Raw genomic sequence first — 12,264 nt, forward strand, 5'->3', positions numbered from 1 at the left:
TTGGTCAATAAGTATTCGACAATTGATGATGGCTATGACTTTGAAAGTTTTAAGTTTGTGATGGAAGAATATGGCTGCTCTCGATTTTAGCACTGTTTTCTCTGGGTAATCACAAGAGGGCATTATCAGTGTTTTAATGACAGTGGTTTTTTTTTTTTGGTAACAATTTAAACACAAACAGTCCCTTTCTACCCTCTGGGATCTGCCACACAGCGGGACCAAGCTTCTGTTCCCTCACGTGCTCACGAGCCCCCACAGCGCCTCCCGCAGGGTGACTGTAAAAGTGCGCTGGTCACATCAAACCCACGGCTGCTTCTGCGGGTTACGCAGACTTCACGCCAGGCCTCATTTCAGTAAATGACTGTTTTTGCTCCTGGTGGAATATATTACAAATTGCAGATGAGCACACACAAAAGCACTGCACCTCCCCAGATGAATATTTGTTGAAAATGAAAGTGTAGTTACTCAGTCGTGTCTGATTCTTTGCAACCATGTGGACGGTAACCCACCAGTCTCCTCTGTCCATGGGATTCTCCAGGCAAGAATACAGGAATGGGTTGCCATTCCCTTCTCCAGGGATCTTCCTGACCTAGGGATTGAACCTGGGTCTCCTGCATTGACGGGTGGATTCTTTACTGTCTGAGCTACCAGGGAAGCCCCTGAATATTTGTTACCTAGAAGTAAAATAAAAAGTCAGTGAGGAAGCTGTCCTGGAGAAATTGGGCCTGGCTGTGACTCAGGGACCCACCACCCATGTCACCCTCAGGGGGAGACGAGGGGTAGGTCTAATTAGGCTGTAATCCAGTCATTAGAGTCTGCTTTGTCTTAAAAAATTAATGCAAATAAACTAATTTGAACCAGTCTGAAATAACTGATCAAAGAAAATCCAAATGATCTCTTCATTAGATGCTTTTTCATCCTAGAATATAGAGGGCCATTAAGTTACAATGGAAAAGATAAACTTTTTTATTTTTTTAACCTAATTTGAATTTTCTTTTTTTTTTTTAAAGAAAGACTAGACGATATGTTTGGTATTTGTCACCAGTTTCAGGTGTAGCTTTGCTCAATTGTGAATCACGGACTCTGTGATATTGGCAGAGAAGGGGTTGGAAATAGGTAGTGGTGTTAAGGTTAACCAGTCTTCCCAAATGACTAAACGTCTCTTTCAAATGAGACCTTTATTATGCACCTGCTGATTTTATACAGTTTGGAAATGTGGTTTACTTAAAGCTCAAGTTATACTAAAAAAAGAGAGAGAAATCAGAGATCAGGAAACCCCTTCCTCTGGGCACAGTGTGAGTCACAAGGCCTTGCTCCAAGCTGCCCAGGAGCGCCGAGTCCCAGGGACTATGTCTGCAGAGTGTCCTGGAACTTTCACTCTTGGTGGCTTATTGCGTAATAGATCATGAAGGGAAATTTCCAAAAGTTCAGTACCAGCATGTTCTATTTCAGTGAAAGGAAGAAAGCTCTGTCTTAAAAGTTTCATTTACTTTCTTCTTTATGAAAAGCAACGCAAAACAAAACAGAAATAAAACAAAGCCAAACCCATGGAGAGAACTGTCTGATATACAGGAGTCCTAATTACTCCTTCAATAAATAAAGAAAAAAAAAAAAAGAAAGAAAATCCATGGAAACAAAATACTAGTAAAGCAATCAGCATAATCATGCCTTTTGCAGTTGCAGACACGTATGATGTCTGTGGCTTTCTCAAACACAGGAAAATCTTATTCTGCTAAAAAAAATTTCCAGTTGCTAGAGTTCTAAGAAATCAAATAGCATTGACTAAATATGTTCTGTATGACTCACAGATATACAAAACAAACTTGTGCTTACTAAAGAGAAGAGGGAAGGGGACTGGGCAAGTTAAGAGTATGGAATTAACAGGTACAAACTACTGTGTATAAAATAGGTAAGCAATAAGGATTGACTGTACAGCACAGGGAACCATAGACATTATCTTGTACTATGCTGCTGCTGCTGCTGCTAAGTCACTTCAGTTTTGTCTGACTCTGTGCTACTCCATAGACAGCAGCATACCAGGCTCCTCCGTCCCTGGGATTCTCCAGGCAAGAACACTGGAGTGGGTTGCCATTTCCTTCTCCGTAATCAGTACTGCCGTGAACGCTGCTTGTGCAATGGCTGCTGTAGCGCCTACGAGTACTGTGTCTCTTGCTGCTGTAGCCCAACAAGCAACTCCTCCTGGAGCGCTTCCTCAACTGGGCAGCTGTGGCATTCCAGAACCTCTTCATGGCAGTCGAAGATCACTTTGAATTGTGTTTGGCTAAACGCAGGACCTCATCCCAGGTCAGAAGCCATGATGTCTCGGGTGGCGGGGTGGGCCGGTGGGAATCAACGTCTGGAAGAAAACTTGAAAATCTGCACTGGGGGCCCTTTGGTGGGGTGATAATGGAAAAGAGATTTAAATGGAACTTTGAGGGATTGATTGTACAGTCATCCCTTGGTATCTGAGGATATTTGGTTCCAGGACCCCAAATTCCTAAATGCTCATATAAAATGGCATAATGTTTGCATATTATCTCCCTCCATCCTCCCGTATGCTTTAAAGCATTTCTAGATTACTTATAATAACTAACACAGTGTAAAGGCCGTGTTTTGCTTTTTGGAAAAAAAAATCACCTATAAGGGAGTATAATCTTCAAAAATGCTGTATAGCTGAAGTTAACATAATGTTATAAATCAACTATACTTCAATACGAAATACATTCTGTATTATTTTAGTAAAAATCTAAGTTGAAGTAGAAAAAAAAAACCCTTGTAATTATGATGTGAATTTTGAATCTCATTTATCATTTAATTCTCAGCTTCTAAAATGTAGCCATTATTAAAAAAAAAAAAAAACAACTCATGTCAGAGTTTTTGGCCCACAAATATATTTATTTATAGTAATATCAGGTAATTTTTATCAGAATATATTTAAGCCATTACTGAGGGCTAGTCAGGTAGTCAGAAAGACAGACAGGAATGTTATGTGTTGAGAAAAACATAGAAAGCTGCATATGGTAGTCTTAATCAATTATCTTGGAAAATGGCTGCCTTAGTATCTAAGGGAATCAGGACATGGTCCTTCCATTTTATGCTAAAATTAATTAAATTTAATCTTTCTTATCTAGTTATTAAAGTCACAAATTTCTGCAGCTAAAAGTAATTTCACTGCAAGTCTTTCCATTGGTTAACAGATGCTTATCGAGGCAGTGATGGGTGTTCAGACAGAGTTGGTACCTGAATAATTACATTGGCCTTGATTTGGGTTCTGTTAATGAGCACACTTTTCCCTTGTATCATCAGAGTTCCTTTATAAAGCAAGGCTGATTTAGAAAAAGGACTCCCTTTTGAATAATAACATGTTTTTGATCAGGAAAACTTCTCATTGAATGTTTTTTTTTTTTTTTTCCAGTTGCAATTTGCTTACTGACCTATATAATTGAGTGACTTTTCAGTTGTTTGTGTTTATTTAGCCAACCTTTTGGGGGATGTTTTATTTGCAAAAAATGGTATTTTTCCAGAGAAATTTCTAAGGACCACTATTTAAAAATTTTAAAGGAGACACAGTGTGGCAGAGTGAGATTGGAGGTGAGCAGGTTCTGTTCGTGGGGGTGATAGGAAATGGTGGGTGTGGCTGAGGCTGAGTCACGTGAGGAGATCCAGGAACCAAGCTGGTTATCATGTGAAGGGAAGGCAGCACCACTTGTAGCTGCAGGGATGCCGAAGTTGGGGTATGTTACGTGGCAGTATAATATCTTTCAAGACACAAACTAGTGATTTGTTCCTTTGTGTCCCCATTCTTCCTCACGAAAGACTGAGGCTGCCTGTATTCATGGGTTCCTGTTGAGGAAATAAGAATAGTAGGGACATAGGTAAACACAGATGAAAGTTTTGAATCTTGAAACCATCAACATTGGTTTCCCAGGCCCTAAACGTCAGAAGCTCACTATGCCATGCACCCCGGAGGGAAAGCTTGGAGAGAGGATGTCTCTGAGCAGCTGGATGGAGGGGTGAGAGGGTTGCCTGTGGGCTGGGGTGGTGGGCTGGCCTGGACGGTTGGGACGAGGGTCTTCTGTGATGGGCTTTGGGCCAGTAGACCAGCCAACTGGCCGCTTATGTCCCGCAAACATTGGGCTGTGATCCTGGGAGCTCCTGTCAGGATGAGGAGGACGGAGTTCTCCTGGGTTCCAGAGCCAGTGGGAAAGCCCCTCGTGGGTAAGGTACCTATTACTAGATGATTCTTCATGGCACCAAATCCAATCATTCTTTCCCAACCCCTGTGAAAGTAGAACTCTCATGAGGAATGAAAGTTATTCATGGACACTTGAATGGCCTGAAGTGTATCACAAGGTATTTTGTTCCCTGCTTCCCACACCTGATTCTTCTTTGCTTTACTTCCTTAGCCTCTGTTGGAGGAACACCAGTGTAACACCTGACGTCAGTTTCCAGGTGCTTTCTGTCTCATGGCTTTATGATCTTCCATGAGGAGAATAGCTTCTCCTTTATCAGAAGGAAGGTGGGTCCGCCTTCTGGAGGGGTTGTCAGGCTGCTGGAAGCCCCAGAAGCTCTTCTGCCACCCCACCATTCCCTCTGCAACCCCCGCCACGTTCCCCCCTCCCACCCCCAACCCAGCTCACCTAGGTGATGCTGGCATGGCCTGTGGAAGGGCTCCCAGCTGTGTCCTGGGGCAGGTGATGGTTCTTTCTCAGTAACAAGTCATAGTGGAGGATCACGTCTTGCCTCCTGCACCTTGGCTTGAATTTGCCTAAATAACCTCTTGGACTCTTGCAGTTTTTCGGTCTGGGCCCTGAATTAGCTCTCTGATGAAAGCTTATCTTTACCCCTTGGCTTCTTTTATTTCTCTGCTTCTATCCTTGACCACTAGGCCTCTTCTCATGGATCTCTCCCTTCTTCCCAGTAAGTCTTTTCCTCACTGGTCCTACCTACACTCATGGACTTGAGTATCTTCTGTGTCATTATATGCAGCCTAATCGTTTCCTTGAAAATTTTGTCCTTATCAGACATACCACTTGGGCATGGAACCATTACTTCAAATAGCTCTTGCCTATTAGGACACTAGGCATCATTCTCTCTCTAATCCAGTGCTTTCTCCTGAGGCATGGGTGAATAAGCAATGAATGGATGATGGATGGGTGGGTAGGTGGTTGGGTAGGTGGGTGGATGGTTGGATGGATGATGGATGGACGGGTAGGTGATTGTATAAGTGGGTGAATGGATAGATGGATGGATGATGGATGGATGGGTAAGTAGATAGATGAGTGGGTGGGTGGATAGATGGATGGATGGATGGATGGACGGATAAATAAGTGGCTGATGGATAAATAGAAATATCATGACTTCACCTTCTTTTCCACATCTTAAGTTGAGCACTTAACCATGCTGGAGGCTTCTGTTTCTATGATTCCACAGGGAACTGCTTTCTCAAGGTCAACAACATTCTCTATATTGCAAAATCCAATGTTTGCTTCTCTGGAATTATTTTATTTGAACTTTCAGTAGTCTTTGACACAGTTTACCATATATTTCCATGATTATTTCCAAATTTTTCTTCTCCTTTATTGGCCTCTTCTTCTTAGTCTATCTTGCTGGCTCTTTCTCATCTTCTCAAAGCTGATATTCGGGAAGATAGATTCCTGATTCCCTTTTTCTCTCTAGCAGTTTTCCCTCCCAGGTTACCTCATTCAGATGTATGGCTCTGAAAATTGTCATTCTGCAAGGGAATTGCTGTTGGAATTTCTAGTTATGACTTCTCTTATGAGCTCCAGGCTTGTGAATCTCTGCTGGGTTAATATATTGCACAGGTTTAGTTTGGACAAAAGAGGAACTCTCGAGCAAATAAATAAATGTAAATAAATAAAGAGAAGAGCAGGGCTTCTCTGGTTCTACTTACCCGTCTATCACTCTAGTCGTTCAAACTCCAAACTTATAGGCTAGTCTTAATTTCTCACTTCCCTTTACTCTCTATGACTGATCGATTACTCTTTCCTATTAATTTTACCACCTCTACCCACCTGGTCATGGAGAGTGATGGTTCTGTGAATAATGGGTCCAAATACATGAAAGGAGAGGAACCACACACAGCACAACACAAATCAACATCTCTGTTTTGCCAACTTGTTTGTCTGGGACATTTACTTCTCTCCTGTCTTCCATGATTCTTAGGCTCTTGCTGATGGGTATTTGGGCTTCCATGGTGGCTCATCTGATAAATAATCTGCCTGCAATGTGGGAGACCTGGGTTCGATACCTGGGTTGAGAAGATCCCCTGGAGAAGGAAATTGCTACCCACTCCAGCATTCTGGCCTGGAGAATTCCATGGACTGTATAGTTCATGGGGTCGCAAAGAGTCAGATACGACTATTTAAAACTCATGGCAGACGTTTGGAGCTTCCTAAGGCCTGTAGTTCCTATCCCAGATTCTTCCTATTATACAATCTGCCATTCTTAAGCAGGTGTGGACCAGAGAGGATACAAGCTTTGGAATTACAGTTTTCCTGCAGGATTTGGGAAAATCAGCTGCTTGACCAACTCTTTCAGTCTCCTGTTAATGATCTGTGCTTGTATCCTATCCATGTGTTTTTAAGTCAAGCCCACATCTTACTTTGGAAGCAAACATGGTACAGCTAGGTAATAAGAAGATATTTGAGGCCACACAAGTAATGTGGGCTTCCCTGGTGGCTCAGAGGGTAAAGCGTCTGCCTACAATGCTTGAGACCCAGGTTCAATCCCTGGGTTGGGAAGATCCCCTGGAGAAGGCAATGGCAACCCACTCCAGTACTCTTGCCTGGAAAATCCTATGGACTGAGAAGCCTGGTAGGCTACAGTCCATAGGGTTGCAAAGAGTTGGACACGACTGAGCGACTTCACTTTCCTTTTTAAGTAATGTGTAAACTCTTTTTATTAGGGTTTAATTGTAGTTTTTTTCTACCTAAACCAATGTTCTACCTAAAGTAACATTCCATACAAAATCTCTTCCTGCAAATTGACAAACACTTTTCAGGGACCACCGAAGCACAAGAGATGCACTTTCAGAAAAAAACGAGATGTTAGGAGACAGTCTTTAGCAACTTTGCCCAGATGTGTTTTGCAATGAGCAGCAGGCTTTCCTTCATCATGCATTTTTAAAGGAAGTGGTTTTGTTCAAGTGATTTCAGAAAAGAAACACAAAACAAAACCCCTAAAACTCCTGCTCTAAATAATCACCAGCATTTTTTGTGGTAGAAAATGGAAACTAGAAATATTTTAATGAGTGTCTTTGAGTAGTATTATCGGTTTCTTTGTGCCATGAATGTATATTAAAGATCCAAGATAGCATGTGCTATTATGGGAAACATATGAATTATTTATATGTAACTTAAAATAGATAATCTTCCCCTGCCCATAATCACCATTTACGATATATATATTTTTCCGTACATCTCTCATTTTAATGGGGGGATTATAAGGCTATAAACACCCACAGTTTTCTTTAATTACTATCCTATATTTTGAATGATCTCTTATTAAGAAAAAGCTTCTTTTTTTTGTCTGCTAAAATATTGATGACCATCGTTAAACCATTAAGTGCAGGAGTGGGGAATAAGAGTAGGTGGCTAGTCTGGATGAGGTGGGTTTTCTTTCTTTCTTGGAGTGTAATTGCTTTACAATGTTGTGTTAGTTTCTGCTATACAACTCTAATCAGCCATGTGTATACATATAGCCCCTCCTTCTTGAGCTTCCCTCCTGCCCCATACCCCAATCCTACCCCTCTAGGTCATCACAGAGCACCCAGCTGGCCTCTCTGTGTTAAACAGCAGCTTCCCACTAGCTATCTGTGGTGTCAATGCTACTCTCAATTTGTCCCATCCTCTCCTTCTCTCCCAAGTGGGTTTTAGCATTCCATTTCCTTTTTGCTTTCCTAATTGCAATTTTTTTAAAGTTTTGTTTAAGTGAACATTGGGCAGTGAGCATGCTGAGATGTTCAGTTTGGATGGTGAACTTCAAGCCTTCTGTGTAGTGGGCTATCTTTTCCTAACCTAGTTAAAGGCTGGGAGAGACCCTGGGGAAGTGCTCTGGCCACAGAGGCTTGGGCTGTGTGTGTCCCTCACAAGCAAACCTCATGGTCAATACTGGAGAGGAACAGGAGGGGCCAGGAACTTGATGGCTGTGAAAGTAGAGGTCTTTTTAATGTTTCAAGGGAATTCTGCCTGGGAAACTGTGCATGTGTGTGTGCCCAGTTGTGTCTGACCCTGTGACCCCTATGGATGGGGGTCTGTGGTCTACAAGGCTCCTCTGTCTATGGGATTTACAGGCGAGAATACTGGAGTGGGTTGCCATGCCCTCTTCCAAGGGATCATCCTGACCCAGGGATCGAACCTGTGCCTCCTGCATTGGCAGGTGGATTCTTTACCACTGAGCCATTGGGGAAGCCCAGGAAACCAGATGCAGCTAAATGAATCCCCAAGAACCACAGCAGAGGTTGGAAACTGTTCTTGCCAGTGGCAGAGTTGTTTTACTTCTTTCTCAACTCCCAAGGTTTAGAAAAGAGCCAACAGTTGGCAGAAGCCTCCTGTCAACTGTCCATGGACAGACAAGTGATGGACAAGGAAGTGGCAGGTGGGGAGCAGTGGTGATTGGAAAACAGCTACTGCAGCAAATTATTGTCTCCACATCCTCAAACTTGGAGTTGGGAGGGACTGATGATGTAAGAGGTGATGGTCAGCTGGGGGTCCACCTGGACAGGAGCCTGAGGCAGGCTTCCTGCTTGGACCAGCCTCGTTGCCCATGGGGCCAGCTGATGGCTTTCAGAGGATTTGGAGAAGGAAGTATCTGTTCTTTATCTATTTACCTTAATTAACGATCTGTTTTCACTGTTTGGGATTCTAATATTAGTATGTTTGCTCCTTTTGACAATGACGTTCAGAGCCAATAGTTTTATGGACAAAATATCTCTAATAGAAATAAGAACCAACCAATTGGGCTTCCAAGTGGTGCTAGTGGTAAAGAATCTGTCTGCCAATGCAGGAAACGTAAGGGATGTGAGTTTGATCCCTGGGTCAGGAAGATCCCCTGGAGAAGGACATGGCAACCCACTCCAATATTCTTGCCTGGAGAATCCCTTGGACAGAGGAGCTTGGCAGGCTACAGTCCATAGGGTGGCAAAGAGTTGGACGCGACTAAAACAACTTAGCATGAAAGCAAGTTTCTATCAAATCACTCTGTGGTGTCAAAGTCTAATGCATTGCTGGCTAACCTGTGTCCAGTCTCTGTGGTATGGACCTGAAACAAGGTCGAAAGAGTCTCTAATTCATGGTGGACTCATCAAGAAGCCCTTGTTTCCTTTTTCTCTCTTTTTCAAAAAAAATTTTAATAGAATTACATTCTATATACTCCAGTTATACATTCTTTTTTTTCTTTCAGTTTTACTTAAAATCTAGTGTTTCTGATAGAGTTTCTTGAGATTTTAGGGAGGCAGGTTGGTGAGAATAGAATTTTTTTTATAAATGTTATAAAATGTGTAGAATTTAGTTCATTGCCATCAGTAAGAATGTCCTTATATAGACACAGCCTCAAGACATAAGCAGACCATTCAAAAGTAGGGAAATACATTTTTTTTTTTTGTCATTAGCTTAGCTTTAATGTTCTCCCAGCCATACTGCTATTAAAATAGTGATACTTAGTAATGCCAGAAACTTCTTTCTAAATCTCATGGACCGTCCTCCAGAGGAGATGGAACAAAGAATCTGTAATGAATGAAAAGTGCTCTGACAAGTCAAAGGCTCATCCACTTGGGAAAGAAAAAAGAATTAGAAAAGCTAATTCTGGAATCAAAATTATTCTCCTTCAAAAATATGTACTGAATTTAGTTCTATGATTATTTAGACCCAGTTCTGCCAACTCTTGAGAGTTCCTTGGAAAGCAAGGAGATCAAACCAGTCAATCCTAAATGAAATAAACCTTGAATACTCTTTGGAAGGTCTGAAGCTGAATCTGAAGCTCCAATACTTTGGCCACCTGATGTGAACAGCTGACTCATTGGAAAAGACCCTGATGCTGGGAAAGATTGAAGGCAGAAGGAGAAGAGGGCAACAGAAGATGAGATGGTTGGGTGGCACCACCAATTCAATGGACATGAACTTGGACAAACTCTGGGGGATGGTGAGGGACAGGGGAGTGTAGTGTCTTGCAGTCCATGGGGTTACTAAGAGTTGGACATGACTTGGCAACTGAACAACAGCAACAACACCTCACAGCTGCCTTTGACAAGTTCTAGATTAATGCTGGGTGGCCACTGCCATGATATAGATCCACTGCTTGGGTGGTTCCATCTTCTCCCCACTTAAAGCATCACCCACAAAAGTATAAGACCAACCTGTGGAGGCAAGTGAGACATGAGATGATTAGAATGTAGAATCATAACAGTATTAGTAGCAGAGCATGCAGAAATGTGTGCTAAGTTGCTTCAGTGGTGTCCAACACTTTGTGACCCCATGGACTGTAGCCTGCCAGGTTCTTCTGGCCATGGGATTCTCCAGGCAAGAATACTGAGTGAATTGGATGCCCTACTCCAGGGAGTCTTCCCAACCCTGGGGTTGGACTTGCATCTCGTATGCCTCCTGCATTGGCAGGCAGGTTCTTTACCACTAACCCTGTAGTTTAGTCACTCAGTCATGTCCTACTCCTTGCGACCCCATGGACTGCAGCATGCCAGGCTTCCCTGCCCCTCACCATCTCCCGGAGCTTGCTCAAACTCAAGCCTATCGAGTCAGTGATGCCATCCAACCATCTCATCCTCTGTCGTCCCCTTCTCCTCCTGCCCCCAATCCCTCCCAGCATCAGAGTCTTTTCTGATGAGTCAGCACTTTGCATCAGGTGGCCAAGGTATTATAGCTTCAGCTTCAGTATCAGTCCTTCCAATGAATATTCAGGACTAATTTCCTTTAGGATGGATTTGTTGGATCTCCTTGCAGTCCAAGGGACTCTCAAGAGTCTTCTCTAACACCACAGTTCAAAAGCATCAATTCTTCAGCACTCAGCTTTCTTTATGGTCCAACTCTCATATCCATACAGGACTACTGGAAAAACCATAGCTTTGACTAAATGCACCATTTTCAGCAAAGTAATGTCTAGTCCAGTAATCTCATGTAACTCATTTTGAGCTTGAGATTAACACATGAAGTTGAGAGACTGGACCATAGTCTCGTTGAAAGTTGTTACAGTAGGCAGCTCCACCCACTTCCTTTTCCTGCTCCTTTTAGACACAATTGCCTTTGCTTTTTCTCCCCAGTCATTCAGTATTTATTCAAATTTCAAGCTTGATATCTACTGACTTGTGTGCACATAATAAGCCTTAGCACGGTAACAGAGTGGAAGTCACCTCCTTATTCTAAGTTTCACATGACACGCATTTCCACAGAAAAGATCTTCAACACCTTGAAATTCATCTGATATGACTATCCCACAATAGGAGAGATGGATGTGTATATATATGAATGTTTCAAGAATCTTCATGCAGTGTCTACTGTGATAGCTGTTGCAAACAAAAGCAGTGTGTGTGTGTGTTTGGTGGGGCTTCACTTTGGGAAGGTGAGATAGTTCTGGGGATGAATGGTGCTGATGTTTCCACCACAAGTGAATGTATTTAACAGTACTGAACTGAAAATATTAAAAATCACTATTAAGAATCATTAAAATGATAAATTTTACAAGATGCATATTTTACCAAAACAAAAATGTAAGAAAAATGGACTAGTGTATTTTGGCTTTCAATTACCTTTTGAAACTGGGAAATCTGTAGCATATACATATATATTTTTGTAAATTGGTATATATCTCTTCAGCATTTTTTTTTCCACAAAACTGTATTTATGCTTTCATTCTGCATTGAATGACCATCCAAGATTTATTACAGGCTCCAGTAGACAGTGCAGTATAAAAAGTACAGTCCTTACCTCTTGCTAAGGACATTTTTTAGATACAGTGTCTTTTTAGACATGAAACTGCCTGCACACCAGAGATTCCTGGGACCCATTCTGGGTTCCCAAAGAACCTGGGCAGAAACCATGGAAGTCTGAACCATCCATGGCAGCAGCTTCAAACTCCAAACTTATATGAAACACTCCTGCAAACACTGACTTCTCCATGAGATAGCATGCCAATTACAGCATAAGACTAGTGTTTTCACTCATTTAACAATTGGATTAAAGCCAAGATCCCTAAATATACACCAGCTTTCTGCCTTTGATTTCATACGCCTTGAGC

This window comes from Bos indicus x Bos taurus, chromosome 13 (genome assembly GCF_003369695.1).
Source record: "Bos indicus x Bos taurus breed Angus x Brahman F1 hybrid chromosome 13, Bos_hybrid_MaternalHap_v2.0, whole genome shotgun sequence".
In the NCBI taxonomy this organism is placed as follows: Eukaryota; Metazoa; Chordata; class Mammalia; order Artiodactyla; family Bovidae; genus Bos; species Bos indicus x Bos taurus.